Source organism: Mus pahari, chromosome X (genome assembly GCF_900095145.1).
Source record: "Mus pahari chromosome X, PAHARI_EIJ_v1.1, whole genome shotgun sequence".
NCBI lineage: Eukaryota > Metazoa > Chordata > Mammalia > Rodentia > Muridae > Mus > Mus pahari.
In genome coordinates, this window is record NC_034613.1 from 128752501 (window position 1) to 128759274 (window position 6774).

Consider the following 6774-nt stretch of genomic DNA (forward strand, 5'->3'; position numbering starts at 1 on the left):
CAGCCATCATTGGGAAGAGAGGCCCCTTGGTCTTGCAAACTTTATATGCCCCAGTACAGGGGAATGCCAGGGCCAAGAAGTGGGAGTGGGTGGGTAGAGGAGCAGGGTGGGGGAGGGTATAGGGGACTTTTGGGATAGCATTTGAAATGTAAATGAAGAAAATATCTAATAAAAAATTGAAAAAAAAAGGTTCTAAGTCAGGAACCCCAGTGACTTCCTAAATAATATGGGCTATGTAATCTACTAGGGGAGAAAATGTATCAGTGGTCTTATACAGATGAGAATCCTGTGGACTATAATACAAACCTGCCAGACACGGTGTCTCCACTGGTTCCATAAGAGCATGACTGTTAAAGGGGCAATCAAGCACTCTCTGATTGGCATTGAGGTTTAATTCACAAGAGGGAATCCATGCATGGTGTGGTAAACCTGGCTACAATTTCATGACTGAGGAGGCCTTAGGTCCTAGGGGGTACTTACAGTTACTGTTTAGCTAAATTGACATAGTGCCAAGGTGTCTTCTAAATACTTGCATTTATGCCTTGTGGATGAATTATGCTTTTTTTGTTCATAAAAGAACCTTCACTTTTCAAGAAAGACTGTGAATGCAGAGCACATGGTTGCTCAATATACTGAGAATAACCTAGAGACAAGCTTGCCCCCACCATCCCCACATTTTTAAGTTTAGTTCTGATCATACAACTCATAAAATGTCACAGCCTGAGGCAGGCTAGACTGTTACAAGACACAAAATCAAGGATGGAAGTTCACATGCCCAGGTCATACCACAAAACACAAACATCATGAAAAACCTCCTTGACAACCCTATAGAAATATTATTCCTATAGAAATATTCTCCAATGAGAACTCCTTAGATGAACTCCAGGAAACAAATTTTAAACAATTATCAACCTGATTAAAGAATGCAAGGAATTTAAAGAAGATGTAAAGGAACAGCTCTGTGAGTGTAAGGATAATAAAAATAAATACAAATATATATTATGAAAATATATAAAATGCAAATATACAATACATGAATATATAGTTGAAGGAAATGACAACGAAAATTTAGGATTTGAAAACTGAATTCAGTAGAGTTAATAATATTGAAGAGAATTTAAGCTGAAATGAAAGTGGAACAAAAAAATAGTAATCAAATTCAAAAACTACAGAAAAAGACATAGCAGTTAATTAGAAGTTAGACTATCAAGACTTGAAAACCAAGTAGAGAAATTGGACCACTCAAGGAAAGGATATGAAAAAATAAACACATAAAAACATACAGAAACTATGGGATAGCTTTAAAAGACCAAATCTTCAAATTGTACATGTAGAAGAAAGAGAAGAATCCCAGGTTAATGGCATAGGCCAAATCTTCAACTGGGTCATAGATTAAAACGTCCCCAAATTAAGAAAAGACACATCCATACAGATACAAGAAGCACAAAGAACACTAAACAGACAGGAATAAAAGAAGAAACTTCCCATATAATAGTTTGTGGCAATGCATTATTATAAAAATATCTCTTTGGCCTAATGGGCCATCACTGGGAAGAGAAGCCCCTTGGTCTTGCAAACTTTATATGACCCAGCACAAGGGAACGCCTAGGCCAAGTAGTGGGAGTGGGTGGGTAGGGGAGCAGGGGGGGTATAGGGAACTTTCGGGATAGCATTTGAAATGTAAATAAAGAAAATAATAATAAAAAAATTTAAAAAAATAAATAAAAATATCTCTTACTTCCCAGGACACTGGAACTTTCGCTGGTCCTAACAGTCAAAGTTAATGATACACCTTGAGGTCACTTAAGACTTAAGACTGATATCCCACTGTGTACTTAAACTGTTGGTTTAACCTGCCTTTAAGAGAGAAAGGTAACAAGCAACTTTGTTTGCCTTGGATTTCCTAAGTAATCAACTTTTACAACCTAAGATAGTGAGTGCATAGCTGCAATTTTGAGTTATGGACTTACTCTCCATGCCCATGACCAAGAGTGTTGCCTGGGCATCATTTCCTGAAAGCTGCTAATACAGAGATCGAAAGCAACTTCCTAGGAATCTCGAATGGCTGAGAAGCACCTAGAGAATGGTTCAAAGTCCTTAGTGATTGGGAAAGTGCAAATCAAAAGGACCCTGAGATTCCACTTACACCAGTCAGAATGGCTAAGATCAAAAACTCAGGAGACAGCAGATGCTGGTGAGGATGTGGAGAAAGAGGAATGCTCCACCATTGCTGGTAGGATTGCAATTTGGTACAATCACTCTGGAAATCAATATGAAGGTTCCTCAGAAAAAAATAGACATAGTACTACCTGAAGACCCAGCTACACCACTCTTGGGAATATACCCAAAAGGTGCCCCACCATGCCACAAAGGCACATGTTACACTATGTTCATTGCAGCCTTATTTGTGATAGCCAGAAGCTAGAAGCAACCTAGATGTCCCATGACAGAAGAATGGATACAGAAAATGTCGTTCATTAACACAATGGAATACAACTCAGCTATTAAAAACTAGGCATCCTTTCCTGAGAGGCTCTGCCAGAGCCTGACAAAGACAGAGGAGGAAGCTTGCAGCCAACTATTGGACTGAGCTTGGGTGTCCTTGATAGAGGAGTTGAAGAAGGGACTGAAGGAGCTGAGGGGTTTTGCAGCCCCTTGGAGGGATCAACATTGTCAACAGGCCAGCCCCCCCCCCCCGCCCTGGAGCTCCCGGGGACTGGACCACCAACCAAAGAGTACACATGGAGTAACATATGTGGCAGAAGATGTCCTTGTTGGACATCAGTGGGAGGAAAGGTCCTTGGGCCTGATGGTGTTCAATGCCCCAGCATAGGGGAATGCCAGGACAGGAGGATGGGAGTGGGTGGGTGAGGGAGCACCCTCATAGAGGCAGGGGGAGGGAGGATGGGATAGCGAGTTTCTGAAGAGGAGACCTGGAAAAGGGGAAACATTTGAAATGTAAATAAAGAAAATATCCAAGAAAAAAAAGAATGAGACATTCTGAGTTTGGCATGCAAATGGATGGAATTAGAAAATATCATCCTGAGTGAGACAACTCAGACCCAAAAGGACATGCATGGTATGTACTCACTAATAATTAGATATTAGCCAAAAACCAATACAGTCCATGGAACTCAAAAGGGTCAACAAGTTATGCCAAGTGAGGATACCTCAGTCCCACTTGGGAGAGAGAAGAGAGCAATCACAAGGTGGAAGGGAGGGAGGGACCTGGGAGGGAAAGGGGACAGTGGGGTGGAGAGGTGAACATGATCAGGTACTGGGTGTGGGGAACAGGACTGAAGTCCTGAGGATCAGCAGAAAGAATGGAAACAAGCAACCTTGGAGGTAGGAGGTGGGGGCACCAGAGACCTGGGAGGTGAGAGACTGGAATCAATACTTTGGATCACAAAATGAATAAGGAGAGCTAAGAGACTATAGAAGCAAATGAAGCTATAATTAACAAAGCACCAAATAGGGCTAAGAACACAAATAGAAAACAACAATAAATGACAATCACTACACCTTTCAATAATAACTTTAAATATTAATGGCCTCAATTTCCCAACTGAAAAACACAGGTGAGCCGAACATATTAAGAATAAAATCCATATTTCTGTGTCTACAAGAAACTTATCTTACCTTTAAAATAGGCACAACCTTCAGTAGAAAGGATGGTTAAATTAACAACGAACTATCCCAAGCAAATGGGAACAGGGGGGCAAACAAGGGTGTCACTATCCTGATAAGGTAAAATAGACTTTAAAATAAAACTAATCAGAAGAGTTTTTTTAAGGATTAATAAAAAACCAATACCTAGAAATCATTGCAATCCTAAATATGAATGCACCAAACTCTGATGCACCCATCTTAATTTAAAAATAAAAATACAAACACTCTACTGAGATCAAGGACACAGATTAACTTCAAGTTAATAAGAACAAGTAGTTTCAATACTCCTCTTTCTATAATAGGGGGTTATCTGAATAGATAATAAACAGAAATATCAGAATTAAATGACATCAAGTGGAACTAATAGTTATCTACAGATTATTCCACACAAACACTGAATAAGCCTCTCTAAAATACACCACATACTGAGACAGAAAGCAAAGCATTACAAACCCAGACAATGAAATAACTCTATGTAACCTGTTTGACCACAGTGAAATGAGGTTTAAAGTCAACGGTAAATGAATCTCTAATAATTACACTCGTGAAGATTAACCAACACATTTTTGAATGATAAATGGGACAAAGAAGAAATCTGAAAAAAGCATAAATAAATGACTTCATCATGAAGCTCAAAAATTTGGATAAACAAAACAAAGCCCAAAGGCAGTAGATAGCAAGGAACAATAAAAATATAACTTGAATTTGATGAACTTTGCATTGCATCTGTAGGTTGTTTTTCACAATATTAATTTTCACAATATTAATTCTTCCATTTTGTGAACATAGAAGGCTGTAATTTTTTATCTTCTCGTGTCCTCAATGTCCTTCTTCAGTGTCTTATAATTTCCATTTTAGGACTCGGTCATTTCTTTAGGTCTGTTCTTAGCTACTTTATTTTAAAAGCTAACGCGAATAGTATTTCCCCTTCATTTCTCTCTCACCTTGTCTGTTATTAGTATATAAAAAACTACTGATTTTTTTGTATCTTGATTGTATATGCTGTTATTTTCATGAAAGTGTTATGAGATCAATGATTTCTCTGGTAGAGTACATGGAGTGTTGACTATAATCACTTACTTGTCTGCAAATAAAAATAATATGAATTCTTCCTTTCCCATTTGTACCCCTTTTGTTTCTGTTATTTCTATTTTTGAATTTTTTTGAAAGCCAAGGTCTTCATTCAGAAATTGTGGCCTGCCTAAGTATGTTGACTTTTTTCATGAAATATATATATATATATATATATATATATATATATATGAAATTAAAATATAAGCACATGACTTCAAATCTTCCTTTTCCTCCCTCTAGCCTCTCCCATGTCCCTTCCCTCTAAGCTAACCCATGTCCCCCCTCAACTGATAGCCTCTCTTCTTTGATAATTATTGTTACATTATATATGCACAAGCATATAAATACAACCTGCTGAGTCTGTTTTTGTTGTTTCTCAGTATATGGTCTTAGAGCTGACAGTTTTTATTAAATAAATAATTAAGGGGCTTATTTCCAAAGAAGTTCGTTCTCTCTCTATCAACAGTCATTAGTTACCTGTAGTTGTTTGTCTAAGAGTACAACCCAGTTAGATTTTGCCCCCTTCTGCATTAATATGACTATTAATATCATCACTGTTCGCTTCTTGTGTCTGCAACCATTTCTAGGAAAGACTGATTCACAGCATACATCCTGGAATTAGGGCTCTTTCAGTCTTTTCACCCTCTCTTCCATGATGTTCTCTGAACTATAGATATAGGATTTAGGCTTCAGATGTATCCACTGGAGCTGGTTCCCCCATGGTCTGTTGATCTCTGCCTGTGTAAGTGTATGTGTAGGTATATATATATATATAGAAGTCTGTTTGTGTCCAGCTGTGGTTTCCTGTAATAGTCTACATTTGCTAAAAAAAAGAACAACACACTTCTTTCTCTTGAGTTGTTTCCATTCCCTGTTAGCAGCTTTCCCAGACATAAACTAAACAGAGAAATGATAAAGTTAACAGATGTTATAGAACAAATGGACCCAACAGACATCTACAAACCATTTCACTGAAACACAAAAAGAATATATCTTCCTCTCAGCTCCTCACAGAACTTTCTTCAAGATTGACCACATACTTGGACACAAAGCAAGTCTCAACAGATATGAGAAAATTGAAATAACACCCTGCATCCTATTACACAACCACAGATTAAAGCTGGATTCCAACAACAGCAGAAACAACAGAAAGCCTACAAACTTATGGAAACTGAGAAACCCTCTACTCAATGACCACTAAGTCAAGGAAGAATTAAGTTAAAGACTTCATAGAATTCAATGAAAATGAAGGCAGAGCATGCCCAAACTTATGGAATACAATGAAAGCAGTGCTAAGGGGAAAGTTTATAACTCTAATGCCTTCCTAAAGAAACTGGAGAGATGTTATACTATCAACATAACCGCACAGCTGAAAGTTCTAGAACAAAAAGAAGCAGACACACCCAAGAGAAGTAGACAGCAGGAAATAGTCAAAATGAAGGCTGAAATCAATAAAATAGCAACAAAGAACAATACAAACAATGAAAAAAGAGTTTGGTTCTTTGGAAAAATCAACAAGATTAACAAACCCTTACCCAAACTAACTAAATGGCAGAGAGAGAATATGCAAAGCAACAAAATCAGAAATAAAAGGGGGGACATAAAAACAAACAGTGAGGAAATCTGAAGAATTATTAAGTTATACTTGAAAAGCCTGTACTTGACAAAATTGGAAAATCTAAAAGAAATGGGCACATTTCTTGATTGACATCACATATCAAAGTTAAATGAAGATCAGATAAACAATTTAAACATACCGTTAACCCATTAGAAACAGTTATTAAATGTCTTCCAACCAAAGAAACAAACAAAACAAAAGCAAATCCAGGGCTAGGTGGTTTTATCACAGAATTCCACCAGACTTTCAAAGAAAAGCTAATACCAATACTCCTCAAATTATCCCACAAAATAGAAATAGAAGGCACATCACTCAATTCATTTTATTAGCTCAGTCACCTTGATACCCAAACTACAGAAAGAAAGAAAGAAAGAAAGAAAGAAAGAAAGAAAGAAAGAAAGAAAGAAAGAAAG